This window comes from Natrix helvetica, assembly GCF_964273705.1.
Source record: "Natrix helvetica genome assembly, chromosome: Z".
NCBI classification, from domain to species: Eukaryota; Metazoa; Chordata; class Lepidosauria; order Squamata; family Natricidae; genus Natrix; species Natrix helvetica.
The window spans coordinates 46,868,146-46,887,397 of record NC_138554.1 but is presented as its reverse complement, the minus strand read 5'-3'; positions in this window follow the sequence as shown (position 1 = coordinate 46,887,397).

Genomic DNA, 19,252 nt, shown 5'->3' with positions numbered 1-19,252 from the left:
TACAATCATTCTAAAAACATATGGCAGTCTCATTGCTCCTTAATGCTTCTTGGGCATCATAAATATTCTTTAATTTTTATTTCCAATGCTGCAGAAGACAAAAGCACACTTTCTAGAAAAGTTATCTTCTAAATATTCAGGAGAAAATTTCACGTCAACCTCTTAATTTATTGGTTTTTGTATGTGACTGGAGTTTCTTCCTTGCTAGAGCATAATTCCAGAGGGAATTAAGAATGGCAAGAAACTTTGGAGACTTTTTCATAATTGATTAACCCATACTGCCTGGTTCCAACTTAGTAGTTCTTCAAAATGATAATTTGGAAACCAATGATCTACCAAATACTTTTGATTTGATAGAGATATCAAAACTGAATTATTGATGTTCTAAAGTGGCTAGAAGTTCAGCAAATCTTAGGATAGAAGAGTTTCAGCAGATATTTTCCAGTAATAGATGATTTTTTTTCTTGTACATATCTGTTCTTATTTCAGAGTTGGAAAAGGCAATAGACTGATAGATTTCCACACCACACTGATCTAAGTCTACAGCTCTATACGCAAACTTTGTAGGGCATGCCTCAGGCCTATGAGTTCCAGATTGCCACCCCAGATTGCAACTGGTCTTTGTTCCTGGTAACTTGCTGATTCACCTCATCTATTTGCAAAGAAATAAATGGGAAACTAAGCAACCATAATGCAAACACCAAAATATTCAGCTTTTTTTTTTCTGGAGAACTGACTTCCAAAGAAAACTTGTTGATGAATTGGTGGCTAATGTGTTTCCAGTTCTTCTCTATCATGCTCTCATATTTTTCAGGCTTTTCTGTCAGGCTTTGGTGAAGCCATGCTAGGACTGGCCTCTTTATCTCTATAATTCATTTAATTGCATTTAATTTTAGAGACCTCTCATTTCCAGTAATAGAAAAGTTATCAAGGTATTAATGCCAATGCCAGCTGAGAATATTTTTCAAAGTTGCAATGTTTAGTTTTACCAAAACTGGTGCCCTCACATATTCTTGAAAGACAAGTCTTAAAATGCACAAACAAACATCAAGTTAAGGAAAGTTGCTTCAAACTGATTTGCTCAGAATGATTTTGATAAATACGTTATGGTGTTAAAAATGTGGAGTCTAAGGAACCCCAGGGAACAGAATACTAGGACAATCAGAAATAAATATCTTTCTCCACATACACAGGGATGGGAAAACATGTAAGATTCTGGCTACTTCAGCACAATAATTCTGGTCAGAGGCATTGGGAGTGAGGGGTCAGAAAGTTCAAGGTTGTGATCAAAGTTGCACAACCACTACAATATTTTGACTTTTTTTTTTACACTCTCACTCCACATGCTTCTAATCCTTCTCCCATTTTAGCAATATGTTTCTTCGGGGACACTGGCTGTGGGACCTCTCACCTTCTTGTGGTTCAAGTTGTTTTTGAAGGTTTTTTTCTTTGAAACACAAATGAGCAGCAAACTACCTCTGAGGCATTTTTGAAGGGATTAAAGATTTTTTTAAAAATCAGTGAAGATTTATAAAATTGGCTTGTTTGACAGATTTAAAAGAAGAAAATAGTTATATCTGGTTATATCTACTAGATATTTCGCAATAACACTTAGATTTATATTTACTGGCAATGATTGATTGGTATAGCCTTGTTTTCCTTATCTAACAGATGAGCTATGGGAAGATGTAAAATTATGCTTTATTTTGAGACAGTGATAAGCTTTTAAAATTGTTTTTACCTGCTAGAATGAAGGAGGATATTACTTTCTCCTTTTGTTTTCCTTTTTTTCTGTTTCACACACTTCTGTCTTTTTTGTATTCTTCTATTGTATTTTTTTGTAATTTATATTGAGTCTTATTCCCCTCATTTATAATTCTTAATAAAAATTATTTGGGGGCGGGAGAACATCGAGACTTACTAGCTCCTGCAATTCTCAGAGGTCAGCCTAGTATTGTCAAGCTGCAGTGTTAGATTTGCATTATCAATGCTGGCTGAAAGAATTTAAGAGGAAGACTGAAGACAGTGGTTTGAATGTCTTACATATTAATTCCTCACTATCAAATTTACACTTAATAGAGTTGAGTTTTGTAGGACCTCTTTTGAGCAAATGAAGATTATTTACCTCTCTCTGTGTAACCTGAATTAAATGTGGATTGAGTGTGAGTCTATCACAGAGTGTTTGAAAGCGATCTAGTTTCAATTGGAGAGGGTTCAGATTTTTTTTTAGAGCGAAAATGTCTAAGTAGTTCAGCATCAGTACATAAAATTATATGGGAGATGGTTTCAACTTAATCCCTGTTGATGCTAGATTGAAGAAAAATGTAAGAGAGAATGTCTACGCAGATTCTCAGTCATCCAGGTCATGGTTGTCCCAAAGGTGCTTTTTCAAGAGGCAACTGGACTTTCTGGTTTTTCTTTCAAGACATTTAGCTTCTCACCCAAGAAGCTTCTTCAGTAAGAGAGAAGCTTCCATTATGCTAGAAAACCTGTCTGTCCGTGAATAAAGTCAAACTAACTCCCTTTTTCTCCTTACCTATTCTGACATGACATAAACGAAGACCTAACCCTTTTTAGTCACATAAACACATGTAATCTGTTTGCTGATGCTAATCCCATATTTTCACTTTTTAGGATATTGCTTGATCTTTTACCAGAACCTGATTCTTCCCTTAGGTCATAGGAGAGCATCTTCATTTGAAGATCCCACTTAGCTGACAATGTAATGAATCTTTGCATTCACTTAAAAACAGGCATCCTAAACAGTGGCCTGAGGTGAAGGCTGGCCCTGACCTTTCCCAAGCATTCCCCTGTAAGATGCATAGCTCAGTTGATAGATTTGGATAGACTATGGATTGCTCTTTGTGTTATATTGCATAGGAGATGATGGCCTTTAACTCTACCACTCTAATCTGGCCAATGATTGAAACATCTGAAGTATCTATCTATCTTATTGTAAAATGTAATCACTGAGGGTGCGAGAACAAATGATAAAGCCACAATATACGGCTTTACAAAGAATCAACAGTAAAGGAATATTAGATAGTAAAATATGTTAGAAAAAAAATCATATAGCTGAATGTTCATTATTTTATTGAGTATCACTTTTTTAAATAGGAGCAGCATGATAGCTCAGTGGTTAAGATGCTGGGCTTGTTAGCTGGAAAGCCAACGAGACCCAAGCACCATGAGATGGGGTGAGCTCCCATCCTCGCCTCAACTCTTGCCAAACTACCAGTTTGAAAGCATGCAAATACAAGTAGATAAATGGATACCGCTGCAGTGGGAAGGAAACATCCTTTTTGTGATGTCATGCTGGCCACATGACCGCAGAAATGACTTTGGACAGCACTGGTTCAGTGGCCTTGAAACAGAGATGAGAACTGCCCCCCTATTAAATTCTAGGCGTAGGAATGAGGCTGGACGCGTCTGAGATGAGGACTGCCTCGTTGTGTGAGAGGAGAAGTGGGAAGATCTAAAACGAAGCAGCTGGAGGAGGGGTAAGCTGTGTAAAGCATTTAGAGCAGAGACAATTAGAATGGCAAACCTGGAAACCTGGAAACTAAAGTTTGAACTTTAGATGCTACCATCGCGTCTTTTGACTCTGCCTTTGCCGGTGCTTTTTAACATCTTTTAACATCTGCTTTACCGGTTCCTACACCATCTTGAAACCCTCCCGAGTGAAACCCGGTTAGGCGACTAGCCCACTAACTCACCCTTTCATCTTGGGTAAGGAAAACTTCTTTGACAAACAATGATTTTATGGTACATCTACATCTTCAGCACCTGTAACCAATTAATTTTGCCCCTATGATCTCACTCTTATGTGCACGAAGCCGGAATTACTGCGGCTGCGCGAATCCCCTTTCTCGCAGGTTTGGCCTCCAGCCCTTTCGAGGGCCCACCTTGAGGACGGGTTTATTAACCCAGAGAGGTGGAGGAAGCGTAAATTAAGGGGTTTTTTAGTAAAATGTTTTTTAAGAATTTGTAGGGGTTCTGGGGTTGGGGGGTGGGTGGAGGTCAGGAGTGATGACAGAGCCAGGTCACTAGGTGTGGTCACGAGCAGAAGGAGTGGAAGGGAGGATGAGGGGGAGGATACCGTTCCTATACAGGGCTCTTTGATTCCAACGGTCGTAGGGAGGGGCAGATGCGAGGACAGATTAAGAACACGCAGTCGGTTGGGAGACCGTGGTTGTTGGTCACACCCGGTCATTTGTACCAACCCCCGCGTACTAGGTGGTCAGGAGCTGCAGACCCAGGGCCTGAGGCTGTTGTTATGCAATGCGAGGTCCGTTGTTAATAAGGCCCCCCTCATTTTCGATCTAATTCTTGAGGGGGAGCCGGACCTCGCAGGAATAACGGAGACCTGGTTGGGCCACGAGGGAGGTTTACCCCTCGTGGAAATGTGCCCTCCAGGTTACCGAGCATTTCACCAGCCCCGGGCCCAGGGAAGGGGCGGTGGGGTAGCAGTGATTATTCAGGAGGACTTAGAACCGAGGGAGTCCACTGTGCCGCAGACATCCGGGTGTGAGTCCCTTGTCGTGAGGTGGGGCCCTGGGAGACAGTTGGGCCTGCTGATAGTATACCTGGCTCCTCGCTATACATCAGCGGCCCTGCCTGAACTCCTCGAGCTGATCGCATCGGTGGCGGCTGAGACCCCCAAACTGTTAGTGATGGGGGATTTTAACCTGCCATCGATGGGAGAAGCTTCCGAGGGGGTCCGGGAGTTCATGGCTTTCATGACAGCCATGGACCTGACTCAATTGATTCAGGGCCAGACTCACGAGGGAGGCCATACTTTGGACCTTGTTTTTGTCTCTGGCCAGTGGTTGAGTGATCTGGGAGGAGGGGATTTAACCATCACTCCCCTGTCATGGTCAGATCACTCACTCCTCCGACTTGACTTCCCTGGTGCTACCCCCCGCTGCGGGGAGGCGGAACCTGAAAACATCAGATGGTTCCGCCCCAGGCGCCTGATGGAACCAGATAGGTTCCAGATGGAGCTTGGGCCACCTCCTATAGCCCTGACCCGCCCCCGGGTAGAGGACCTGGTGGACGCGTGGAATAACGCGACCACCGGAGCCTTAAACCGGGTGGCGCCTTTGCGGCCTCTCCGGCGGCAACGATCCACCCTGGCCCCTTGGTTTACCGAGGAGCTAAGGGTGATGAAGCGCCGCAAGAGACGCCTAGAGAGTCGTTGGAGATCCTCTCGTTCCGAATTTGACCGAACACAGTTACGAACCCATTTAAGGACGTACCTTGTGGCATTGAGAGCGGCCAAACGTCAATATTGTGCCGCTCTCATTGCATCCGCAGAGAACCGCCCTGCCACCCTGTTTTGGGTGTCCCGCTCCCTCCTGTTTCAGAGGCCGCGGGAGGCCCCTCTACAGGGTAGAGCAGAGGAATTTGGGAAATATCTGCAGGATAAAATCGCTCAAATCCGGAAGGATTGGGTCCCTGTCAGTGGTCTTGGCGAGACGTCCATGGCGAGTCTTGAGAGACCAGTCTGGGAGGAGTTTGACTTGGTTGACATTGAGGATTTGGACAGAATGCGTGGACGGCTGCGACCTACCACATGTTTATTGGACCCGTGCCCCTCCTGGCTTGTACTGGCATCCTGGGAGGTTACACGTGACTGGCTCCTGGGCCTAGTGAACGCTTCGTTGGGTGCGGGGTCTCTCCCGGCCGCCTTGAAAGAGGCGGTGGTGAGACCCTTACTCAAGAAGCCTTTTCTGGACCCTACGGAGCTGGCCAATTATCGTCCTGTCTCCAACCTTCCCTTTTTGGCGAAGGTTGTAGAGAGTGTGGTAGCTTATCAGTTTCCACGACATCTGGAGGAAAATGATTATCTAGACCCGCGCCAGTCCGGCTTCCGCCCCGGACACAGCACGGAGACGGCCTTGGTCGCGTTGGTGGGTGATCTCTGGAGGGCCAGAGATAGGGGTTGTTCCTCTATCCTGGTCCTATTAGACCTCTCGGCGGCTTTTGATACCATCGACCATGGTATCCTGTTCCACCGACTGGGGGGGGTTAGGGGTTCGGGGCACCGTTTTGCGGTGGTTCGGCTCCTACCTTTCTGGCCGGACGCAACGTGTGTTGGCAGGGGAGCAGAGGTCGACCCTGAGGCCGCTCACTTGTGGGGTGCCACAGGGGTCGGTCCTCTCGCCTCTCCTGTTTAACACATATATGAAGCCGTTGGGTGAGATCATCTGTGGTTTTGGGGTGGGATATCATCTGTACGCTGATGATACTCAGCTGTACATTTCCACCCCGAACCATCCCAACGAGGCCGTCGAAGTGATGTCCCGGTGCTTGGAAGCCGTACGGGTCTGGATGGATGACAACCGACTCAAGCTCAACCCCTCCAAGACGGAGTGGCTGTGGGTTCCGGCCCCCCGGTTCAACCAGTTATGTCCATCTCTGGCCATTGGGGGCGTACAACTAGCCCCCGTGGAGCGGGCGCGCAATTTGGGCGTCCTCCTGGATACCCGGCTGTCAATGGATGACCATGTGACAGCCGTGGCAAGGGGGGCGTTCCACCAGGTTCGCCTGGTGCGCCAATTGTGCCCCCTATTGGACCGGGATGCCTTACGCACAGTCACTCATGCGCTGGTGATGTCTCGCCTTGACTACTGCAATGCTCTCTACATGGGGCTTCCCTTGAGATGCACTCGGAGACTTCAGTTGGTCCAGAATGCAGCCGCGCGGGTGATTATGGGGAGTACAAGGTACTCCCATGTGACACCTCTCCTGCGCGAGCTGCACTGGCTTCCTGTGGTCTATCGGGTGCGTTTCAAGGTTTTGATAACGATCTTCAAAGCGCTCCATGGCTCAGGACCTAGTTACTTGCGGGATCGTATCTTGCCCCACACATCCCTGCGACCAATTCGCTCACACAGAGAGGGACTGCTCCAGGTGCCGTCCACCAGATAGTGTCGGGGGGCGACACCTAGGAGCAGAGCCTTCTCTGTGGTGGGCCCAGCCCTGTAGAATGACCTCCCCCCTGATATCAGGACCACCTCTGACCTCCGCTCCTTCCGCGTAAAGCTTAAGACCCACCTCTTCCAAGTAGCTGGCCTGGCTCAACCATAGTTTTATCATATCGCTCCTGACGGGTTTTTTAATTGTGTATTTTGTATTGTAATTGAGGGGATTTTAAATTGAAATTTTAAATTCTATTTTATTCATCTGTTTACCTCCTCCATGCACATGCATATGTATATGTTTATGTATTGCTTATATTTGTATATTTTTATGTGTTTTAACTGTACGCCACCCCGAGTCCTTCTGGAGAGGGTGCGGCTAATCAAATAAAATTTGAAATTTGAAATTTGAGATGAATTAGAGCGATTTATTTGCAACAGGCACAAAGCGAACTATGTACAGGAGAGATTCAGCTGCTTGACAGCTATTTATACGGAGCTGTCAAGCAGGGCAGCCAATGGTAACGGGGTAATAGCCCGCGATTCAGCCAAGCCATGTGTTAGCCAATCAGGCGCGGCACGGCTGTTACTAGCAGTCAGGCAGGGCAGACCAGTTGTAGGTCAAGGAATATAATACTTCTTCCCCCCCCGCGAGGACGCATGCGCAAACATCACGCAAGCGTAATCGCGAAGATAGGTGGGGCGCTGGCGGACCTGCCCAGAACGTCTCAGTTGAGGGTAAGTCGACAGCGGAGAAGGCTGTGCCCATGGAAGCTCCTCCCTGAAGGGAGTGGAGCTCCGGGTGTCGTCATCGAGGCCTGGTCCAAACAGTGGACACTGCGTAATAGGTAGGAAAGGGTGAGGTGGCGCGGCCGTAGGCGGGCTTGAGTGGGACTGCCGGAGTGCGGCATCAGAGCAGGAAAGGCCTGAGTTTGTGAAGGCCTGTGGAGAGGGAAAACCTGGAGGGGCCTGTCTGAAAGGGCAGGGCGCCACGGGTGGTGGCCGGCAGGCGGCGTCAGTGGAAGCGAGGTCCTGGTGGAAACGAGGCTCGCTCGAAGGGCACGGCATGTGTGTCACAGGTGGCGGAGTGCAGGAGGCCAGCTGCGAAACGTCAGTGGCCGGCCTCGCTGGGTCAGCGTGAGTCTCTGGAGACAGGCGGCGCCTTAACTGGTCCACAGGGCGCCGCCATTCGGTGCCATCGGGTAGGTGGACCCTGTAGGAACAGGGACCAGTTACAGAGGTGACGGTGGCAGGCACCCACCTTAGATCCCCCGTGTAGGACCTAGCTCAGACAGGGTCCCCCACCAAGAAGCTACGGGAAGGGGGCCCCAGGTTGCCAGGCTGTTCCCCAAAGTAGAGCGGGTACAGTCTATCTAGGGTGGTCCGCAGGCATTGGCCCATCAGCAGCTCCACCGGGGTCTTTCCAGAAATAGGGCAAGGGGTGGAGTGTTGAACCAACAGGTAAGCAGCCACCCTTGCTGGCCAGTCGCCCCGGTCCATCCGGCCCAAAGCCTCTTTGGCCAAGCAGACAGTGCGTTCTGCCCGGCCATTGCTGGCCGGATGGTACAGGGCGACAGGGGCATGGCGGATGCCCTGGGTGGCCAGGAATTCCTGGAATGTCGTGGATGAGAACCGCAGCCCGTTGTCTGAGACAACAATGCCCAGCAGGCCATGGGTGGCGAACAGGCGCCATAAAGTCCCGGACTGTGGACTCAGCTGTGGTGGAAGCCATGATAAGCTCCACCCAGCGAGAGTACGCATCCACGACGAACAGGAACATCTGGCCATGAAAGGGGGCCGGGGCAGTTCCCATTCCCTGGGCGCAGCAGCCAGAGGCGCCAGCCAGGAAAGTTGGCAGGGGGAGCACCTGGCCACCCAGGATGCTATCTCGTCGTCCAAGTGAGGCCACCAGACATAACTACGAGCTAGCGCCTTCATGCGTGCTATGCCCGGGTGGCCCTCATGGAGGCGAGACAGCACCTGGTGGCGGAGGCTAGGTGGGATGTCCACCCTGTCACTCCACAGGAGGCACCCACTGTGGAGTGACAGCTCCAGCTGCCAGGCCTTGAAGGGGGGAAGTCGTCGGACACCACCCCCTCAGACCAGCCCTGCAGGACCCAAGCCATGACCTGGGAAAGGACAGGGTCAGCCCTGGAGAGGGCAGCTACATCGCTGGCAGTCAGAAGGAGGGCCAGGTCAGCAATGGCAAGGACGGACAGGCAAGGGACCTTTCCAACTGGGAATTTTTTCAGAAATTCGGGAGTCTTGTTGGTCTGCCCGAAGTGGAACTGGGGAGGCGTGGAGAGGACTTTGATCTTGGCGCCACTGTATTGAATAGCAATGAGGGCTTTAAATGCCCGCCAGTTCTCGGGTAAGTGTAGAGAGTCCCGGCCACCGCCATCTTAGCGAGGAATAGTCGGCAACAGCAAGCAGAGTAAAATCCGCAGGGACTCCTTTACCCTTTACTTTTTTAATAAAACATGCTCTTCTGTTTTTAACATTAATTTGATCTGCAGATGTCAGCAGACTTTCGTGTTTATCAGCATTCCAACAAAATCATCCCCTACTGATTTCTGCAGATTAAACTGTTTTTAAAAGCGAAGACAGATGCTTAAACTTTATTTCTGGGTACTTAGCACACAAAACATTAGATCTCCATCTCGGGAGGTGGGGGAGCCCCTATCACTTAACAATACAAAAAGTTTTAGTTTGAGTTCTGTTCCACAGTCCAGTTCAGTTCAATCAATCCCATGGCTCTTAATGAGAGGGGTGGGGTCTTACCTTAGTTCCCCACATATGACCTTTCTCCAGTGAGGGAAACCATCCTGCCTAGAAAAAAAAAAGGAATGGTGCCCTTTTATTTCCTGCATGACCTCATGTTCACAACAATGACAGCTGGGTAGGAAAAGCTATATGAACCTATAGCAAAAACTGTACTCATATTAGTTCATTGCTTTTCTGTAATCTTACTTTGTATGCAAAGTCTTTCCCATCTCACTACACTCATTTCAACTAGCAACTGTCTGCAAAGTAAGTGAATCAGACTTGAAAAATGAAGATGTTTAAATGTGGCTCCCTCTCATCCATGTCTAACCTTGGCTGGTGTGACGGGAATTGTAGTTGGTGTCAGACATCCTTTACTTCCTCATATTTTACACAGGTGTGCTTCCGACTAAAAGCTTTTAAGAAATGGATCTACCTTTTCTGCATAAGTTCACCTGTAATTACCTAATTGTATCACCATTTGGAACTTATTTTATTGTAAACCATCTGGCCAATGGTTTAAAAAAAGACCAAAATTATTTAACAGTCCAGAATACAATGGTCAAATCCTTGAGTGGATTGCCTCATTATACCTATGTTAAATGATCTGCATTGGTTTTCAGTCTGCTACCAAGTAAAGTTCAAGGGGATGGCATTAAGAAATAATGACCTCAGGTTCAGCTTACTGTTAACACCATATTCAGCTGTATCAACCTTCTAAGTAGCTGCCCCAGTTAGGTGATGGCATCCAGGACCTTGGTTGATCTCAGAAAATTAAGCAGGTTTGGGGGGTTTTAGTGTTTTGATGGAGGAATATCAGGATATAAGGCTATACATTGGACTGGGAAATAGAAATTTCCCCCAAAAAAGATAATACCATGAAATCACTAGAAACTGAGCTGTGAAATGTCCATAAAATCACTACAGCCTTTCCGGTAGGGTTACGATCTATGCCAGGCCTGTTAAACTGGCGGGCCACGGCCACGGCCACCCCAGCGCTACAAAGGCAAAAGACGGCACAATACGTCACATGACGCAATCGAGTTTGACACCTGTGCTCTATGCCATTGATAATATCAAACAGCTGACACTCTCTCTAAAGGAAACCTTTTGTGAAATATGCAACCTTTCTTTTATTCTGAAATAATAATTGTTCCTCTGTAGATGGCACATAATCAATCCATTATGAATATAAAATGGTTGTGATTAGCAGCATTGTGCGAGTATTTTCACAATATATTTAAAAAATCAAAATGACAAAAATATGAATATTTCCCAGTTTCAGGTTGTAATTCACACACACACACACACACACACACACACATACACACACACACAAAAGACCTGCATACAAGTATGTTTTGGAGGAAAAAATGACATGATATGATAGGAGAAAGTGCTTAAAGAAAAACATACTTTAGTCAAAGAGGGAACAAATGTATGAATTTGGAAGGAAATGCTCCTAGAATGGAAAAACTGTTTTGTCAATGCAAGATTTCAGGTGTGCTTTGTTCCTGAGATCTCCAGTGGTTCTAAAATAGGGGGCTTTAACTTTCTTGCTTGTTGTACCAACCTTGATCTTAAATTCCAAATTGGTACTGGCTTCTTTCAGAGCTTCTACTTTAGTGAGCACTTAGGTCTCTTGGTTGTCAAGGAGGATGAGAGGTATTATCTAATGGTGATGGATATCTTGCCCAGCAATGAAGCCAAAACAAGACAGCCTGCTATGATTTAAAAAAAAAAAAGCAGGAGAGTTCTCTAGTTCCATGCTGTTTTAACCTCAGCATGGGGCTATTATGGCAACTGCCTTTTTTCTTACTTATTTTCCCAGTTGCTTTCATCATCCTAAATATCAAGGTCAACTCTCCAAATGTCTTTTTTTTCCAGACCTATTCTGGCTTATTCATACAGGGGCATCTTTTCAGAAGATATACCTTACCCTTTAAAGATGGTTTTGTGTTTCCTTCAGGTATGATTCAGCTACAGAATGGTAATTGCATCCAGGAAGAATCAAGAGGCTCTGAGAATGCAAAATGTCAAAAAAGAAAAAGAGAGGAGCATTGTAGCATGCAAAGAGGTAATAGGATTACAATTCTAATTTTGGTGTGGTAATGTGAGAGTTCTGATGGCAACTTCACAAAACGAACTACACTCCCATCATTGCAAGATATGTACAGTACCAAGTTAAATATTCCTTCCTCCCAATAAACATTATAGCATAGAAGGAAGAGGTATGAGTAATGTCATTCTCCTGAATTTCCCATCTGTTTCTGCCCCAATAGGGCCTGAAGCACTCATATTGCTCTGGACTTGCACATTCAATAATGCATTTGCCAATATTTAATGCTATGATAATGCATTCAAAGATCTTTGTTAAAAAATGTGTATCACATGCAACATCATTATAGGGCATCCATCTATTTGCCAAAACAAATAGACACAGGGACATTTTCCCGTCCACATGCCATCACTCTGCTGAACATTTAATTCTCACAGTACTGTGCCACAATCAACTCACAGCATTTGGTTCCTTGGTCTGAGTCATCCTTCTCTCTGTGTTATTCATTCTCCTGGATTTGTATATCAAAAGCTCCTAACAAGCTTTTCAATTTTGTCTAGTATCATGAACTCACAGATCTGAATTTGGCAATATATAGTTTTGCATATCTCTTTCCGCACCAAAATGTATAATGTATGCATTTTAACACGGAAACCAAGACCATCCCATATCCTAAGAAAATGTTTGTGGGCGACAGGCAAGTTTGTTCTATAAAGTAACTTCCATGAACTGCCTGATATTTCAGCCTTGCTTAAATTACATTCCCAATTTCCTTCTTGTTTTGTACCAGTTTGTCTTCAACGTAGATGGGTAAGGTAATAGTCCACAAGGATGAGTGGAATTGTTGTGACCCGCCAGGGGCCAGCAAGGTTGGCAGCAGAGTCAGACAGTGAGGAAGCTGGGGAGGAGTCAGTCTTGGTGGCTGGGGAAGGCTCAGACATGGGCTCTGCGTTGGAGGCAGAGATGAGGCCTAGGCCATCTGGCAGTCATCAGGTGTCTATGGAGCTATACAGCAGTGAGGCAGAGGAACAGCTAGAGCCTGTTCCCAGTGTGTGCATGGGCAGAGCTGCCAGAAGAAAAGAATAACTCAGAAATCAGGGTAGGCGTGGGATAAAATCACAGGTGGAAGGTGATTGGCCCCATCCATGGGAAATAAAAGAGGAGCAAAAGAGGAATGGGCTTTTGCAGGAAACAATGTGTTCGTTTGTCACATTCGTCACATTCATTTCAGGAGTGTGAAGATCTGTCTGTGAATCTGAGAGACTCTGTGCCCAGTCTTTCCTTGCTCAGCACCTCATTTAGAAAATATTTACATGACAGCTTTGCAAGACAGATAAGGTATGTAGTCATAAATATTCCTATGAAAGACTTGTTTGACAGGCCTTGCCAAATGTGAATGAAAGGAATTCACATTCATTTAATAAAAGGAGTTTTGTCAGGACCAGGACTCTGCCTCTTGCTTTTTGGGGAAGCCTAGGTCAGAACAGGAATTCTACTTTATTGTTATAGAGTATATTAGTAGAAACATTCAAATCTGACAGGGTTTGTCCATAGCCTCCTACCCTTGCTTTATATTGGAGTAAAGGGAAGCAATTGAGTTTCTTACTCAACCTTTCCTCTCATTCAGGCTAAGCTGATATTTATATATTTATCCTTGCATTCCTTCTTTGGGGTCCTCTGCGTATTCCCCAACAATACCATACGATCCTATTACACAACTAGATTCTTAGTACTTACACGCCTGCATAGTGAATCTAGAGCCCCACCAAATTAGACCCCTTGAATTGAAAGAAAATGTCACTATGCTTCACTTACAAACAGTTTCCACATTTTATTGCTGGCTTGGTGCATATTTTTCCGGTCTGTGTATGTATTGTATATATTAATAAGAAAAAAATAAAAAATATCAATCAATATCAATCAAGCAGGGTTAAATATAAAACATATAACCCAAACCTTTCCAAAAGGATTGGGCTATGTATCTGTCTGTTGAGGGTGGAATAAAAAACAAGAACACTGTTCCATCTTTCATGCAGAGGCTTTTTTTATTATGGACCAAATCTTGCACTTTTCCCTGCTTTATAAAATGGTAACATATTCTGAACCATGGACTTCAGAATCATGGTTGACTTTATTTTCTGCTACCCTGTATTTTTCTTATCCATTTTTTCCATCCCTGCAAGCATTATAAAGCAGCCTTCCTACCTTGTAGCCTTACTGCAGGCTAAAGACAATGGGAGTTTTAATTTAAGGTATCTGGAAGCTACTTGGCTAAGAAATGCTGCTTCATCCAGAAGACAGATGTTCTTGGGTCTTGAGAGGCACAAATTCTGAATGTTACTCATTTCCTATCACACAAACACAGCCAGAAAGCTAAAATAATGCCAACAACCTATTTGAACTCAGGTAAGAAGGAACAGCATCAACCCCAAATGTGTATCAAGGGCTCCCTCATCTGGTGTCAAATAATGGAAGTATTTTATAACCTTAAATGTCTGCTGTGAGCAGGAACAGATGGTTCAAGTCTGTATTTTAAAATCAATCAGGATTAAATGATTACACTGTACCAGATTGCAATTGCAGACAAGAAATATAAATAACTGGTACTTTTATTTATTTTTTAATTGTGATATATATTATCAGTACAAATACAACATTATATATATATATATATATATATATATATATATATATATATATATATATATATATATATATATATATATATATATATATATATATATATATATATATATATATATATATATATATATATATATATATATATATATATATATATATATATATATATATATATATATATACTGGTTTTGTTGTATTCGGGTCTTTTCCCGTGTAAAGACCCGAATACAACAAAACCAGCATACCTACACCCGTGAAAATCTACGAAAACATATATATATACACACACACACACACACACACACACCACAATTTTATAAAACTACTTCAATACAAGAGGTCATCCTAAAAACAAAGACATCTAAAAATATTATATATAAATATTATATATAAAAGCCATAGCATAAAGATCATGAATTGCTTGAAGAAGATTTTGATTTACTTATCATCTTCAGTGAAGTCAAGGAAACTACTATTTTTTTAGACCCACGAAGTTGCTGTCAGCCTACATGGGTAACATTGATTCAGATGGCCTAATGACTTAATTAAGTTTAAGGCTGCTTTCTGTGTTGGATTTTACAGACTGGAAAAAGTATGAGACAAAATACCCTTTCCACAGTGGAACATAAATGTTAAACACTATCACCAGCCTGTTTCTTATCTAGGGTGCTTGGCGCATTTAGGATGTCAAGAAAGACAATGTGTCGCAGGCCACATGACCAGCTATTTTTCAGAAGCCAACAAGGATCTAATAGTTCCTTCTATTTCAGATGAGTACAGACACACAAACACACATCTAAAATACACATTCCATATTCCATAGCAGTCCTGCTGCCTCTCTTGCGTGAAGGCAGAAAAATTTAGAAAGGAGCCATCTGACATTACTTTGGGGGTCCCAAGAAGAATCTAGAATCATTACAGTAACTGGACCAAAGCTATAGTCAGTTCCTCAGAAAGCAGAGACTGGGAGATTAGAACTGTGCTCAAGAGGCAGCCATATGCCATTTGGTTACTTCTGCTAATTTGCCATATTCAAGTGCCAGAAGACACAGTGTCTCACTTGCAGGTCCAGTTGGACTTGAGAAAGAGGGGGGGGAGGGCACACCCTTTAATTCTTTGCTTCAGGTGGCAAAATACATTGGGCTACCCCCTCATATGAAAACCAAAACTATTTGTAGACTAACAAGCTAAGCATAGCATAAAAACTTCTCATCTATGTTGTTTGCCTGAAATTACAAAACCAGGGAGTGAAATTTTTCTGGAAGGCACATTACCCTCACTTTGATCTCAAATTATCCAACTTTGGTATTATAATAATCCATATTTCACTAAAAAAATAATGTTAACACAAGGTACTCTTTTTACTGTTGCATTTTACTGTTTCATATCTATAAAGAGATATGATATCCCTAGAACTAAGGAGAAATTTCCTGACAGTTAGAACAATTAATCAGTGGAGCAATGCCTCCAGGAGTTGTGGGTGTTCGAACACTGGAGGTTTTTAAGAAGAGATTAGATAACCATTCGTCTGAAACGGTATAGGGTTTCCTGCCTGAGCCAGGGGTTGGACTAGAAGATCTCCAAGGTCCCTTCCAACTCTGTTATTCTGTTAGCTTGTATTTTGCAAAGACCAATCACTGGAAATATGATTTCTTTAAATATGTTTTCCATGTGGTTGCAAGGTTCATGTTACTGTTGTTATTACTATTAATTTTGCTCACTTCGAGTGAAGTTCTCAATGCCTGATGCAAAAAGGAGTTTCACTTATTAACCATCTTGTTGCAGAGCTGGCAGTGATTAAGAATGAGAGAGAGTGACTGGTCAAACATCCAGGTGGGTTCCATGCCTAAAGGAGAATTAGAACCTTGATTGGGCAATGAATTTATGACTTACAGTTTTTATGATTAGGGTAGATTATAAAAAAGTATGTGATGCAACTCTAGAGAAAGGTTAAAATGTTTGTTCTTGAAAAATATCAGAAGGTGCTTCTTTGTACTTTTTCTTTCTTTTCTGCTTTTCTTTAACATTCTGCCCCCTTTCTAGCATCTTTTGCTTTTTCTCTGATTTCTTCTTTTTCTTTTTTACTTCCTTTATGTTAGATTTTATGTTAGTTTTTATTTGGGGGGGGGTTATGTTTATGTTAGTTTTATTTATGGTTTTTTTAAAGTTTAGATAAAAATTATTTATAAAATATATATAAAATTTTAAAGGCCTGCAATGGGCAGAAGGGATAACTTTGAGAAATAGGAGGAAGAGTCACTACAAGGACATCCGATAAAAGAAATCTGAATTCAGGGCAGAACTGTAACCCGAGGAAACATTTTAGCAAGACCTTCCCTCAGTCTCTTATATATATAGTCAGGGAGAGGAGAAGCACTTTCAAATTTGCAAGATTCTATTACCATAAACTTATAATTAAAGTATCATTAGCATTCATTTGGTTTCATAATCTGGTCTACTCTTGAAGGGCTAAAAATTACCCAGGTCTTCTAATCCAGAACATTAACTACTACACCACAATGACTCTCAGTCTCTGGAAATATAAAACTTACTTTGTTCCTAACTCTGACTGCTTTATAAAGCTCATTCTAAGCTCTGTTTTCATCTTTTCGGTGTTTGCTTTGCAATTACTGGAAAAGGTTTTCGTACTGCATGTGAATGTAATAAAAGCATATGTGTAATTCCAGTTTTCACCCAGAGATGGTGCCAGACTTCTGTTTCAAAGGAAAAAGAGGCTGTCCCACATTCCTGGCAAAATGAAAAATTACATGACCAAACCATATGCTTAAAATGACATATAGAAAATAGAAAGATTTTTAACATGAGTGCGCACAGACCACACTATCTGTTTCAAAAACCAGGTGTGGGATTATATCAGACACCCAATCAGTGCTAATTGGGATCAGGCCAATAAATCAGATTTATTACAGTCATAAGGGGCATAAAGGCCAACATAACTTGCTACCCGGTTTGAGAAGCTTGTCTGCCTCTGCCAGTATTATGGCCTTCCTCTTGTAAAGTAACTCTTTTTTTATCAGATTGAGGTGAATTTTGTTGAAAAGCTGCACATTGGAAGAACTAAATGTGGAAAAGGTTTTTTTAAAAATCAGAATGTCCAAACCAGCCTCTTTTAATGATTGAAAGGGATGTTTTAATGGTGCTCACTTCAAAATGATATGTTGATTATTATACAGATTTACTTTTATCCCTCACCACACATTTATATTTGATGTAAGTAATACAATACAATACAATAGTAGAGTTGGAAGGGACCTTGGAGGTCTTCTAGTCCAACCCCCTGCCTAGGCAGGAAACCCTATACCGTCATGGCGTGAATAATGAAAAACACATACCCACGCACATATTTGTTTTTCAGTGAAGCAGACATATATGGTGGCTTCTGCACCACGGTGCCTTCTGCACATATCACAACATATCATTGAAGCAGACCAATCAAAAGTTCAATAAGAAGGACAACATTTATGCACCAAGAAAAATTAAATTAGGGGATTGACTACATAGTACAAGTTCATGCATGCATGCAAATTTTGTTTAAAACAGGTGTCAAACAGGAAGATAAAATAGATAACAGATTAGTTATTCAAGATAAACCTAGGGAAAATAGGTATATTTAGAAGCAGCTTGGTCCTAATAAGGTATTTTGTGAAGTATATGAATTGGCCCTTTAACTGGGCATCTCTAGTAGTAAAATGAAAACATTTGGTTCTATGCCTATTCACCATCTCTTTAGGTCTGTAATATATAGTATTTTGCTGAATGAAACATAGAGCCATTGAAATATTGTAAGATTGTGGCATTTGGTTTAGATGGAGCACAAATTGAAGATCAAATGTGAATGATTAGTTAAGGATGATGGCAAAGGTAATTTTGGAAATGTTTCAGTACAAACTTTGAATGACAATGTATGAGGTCAGAAAAGTCAGAATAGCTTTTCTACAAAGTCCCAATGCAAGGAGTTTTAAATGCATAGCACATTGTCCTGATGTAAAACTCCTGTGATATGATTCTTGGACTAACAATTATTTATTTACTAAGTTCCTTGCAATAATGAAAAGAGAAAAAGATGACTAAACCCAACTATTGGAAACCCGACTCTAATTAACAATATGGTTTACTTTTGATTTAGCACAATATATTAACCGAAGTGAGGGACATGGTGGCTCAGTGACTAATACACTGAGCTTGTCAATTAGCAAGATCAGCAGTTTGGTGGATAGAATCCCTAGTGTAACAGAGATGAGCACCGCCCACTAGAGTCAGAAACGACTAGCACATATGTGCGAGGGGAACCTTTGCCTTAACTTTATTAACTGAAGTACTTGGTTTATGGCACGTCTGCAATTCCATCATAGTATCAGCACACCTATAGAACATTTTATTTTTAATTGCCACTCCAAGTTGAATTCCAACTTATGGCATGGGATAGTAGTTTGCAAAAAGCCAATGGTTTATTAAATAAGTTAAGTGTCATATCATGTGCAGATCTACAGGTGAAATTCGAAAAATTAGAATATCGTGCAAAAGTTCATTTATTTCAGTAATGCAACTTAAAAGGTGAAACTAATATACAGTATGAGATAGTCTCATTACATGCAAAGCAAGATAGTTCAAGCCGTGATTTGTCATAATTGTGATGATTATGGCTTACAGCTCATGAAAACCCCAAATCCACAATCTCAGAAAATTAGAATATTGTGAAAAGATGTAATATTCTAGGCTCAAAGTGTCCCACTCTAATCAGCTAATTAAGCCATAACACCTGCAAAGGGTTCCTGAGCCTTTAAAAGGTCTCTCAGTCTGGTTCAGTAGGAATCACAATCATGGGAAAGACTGCTGACCTGAC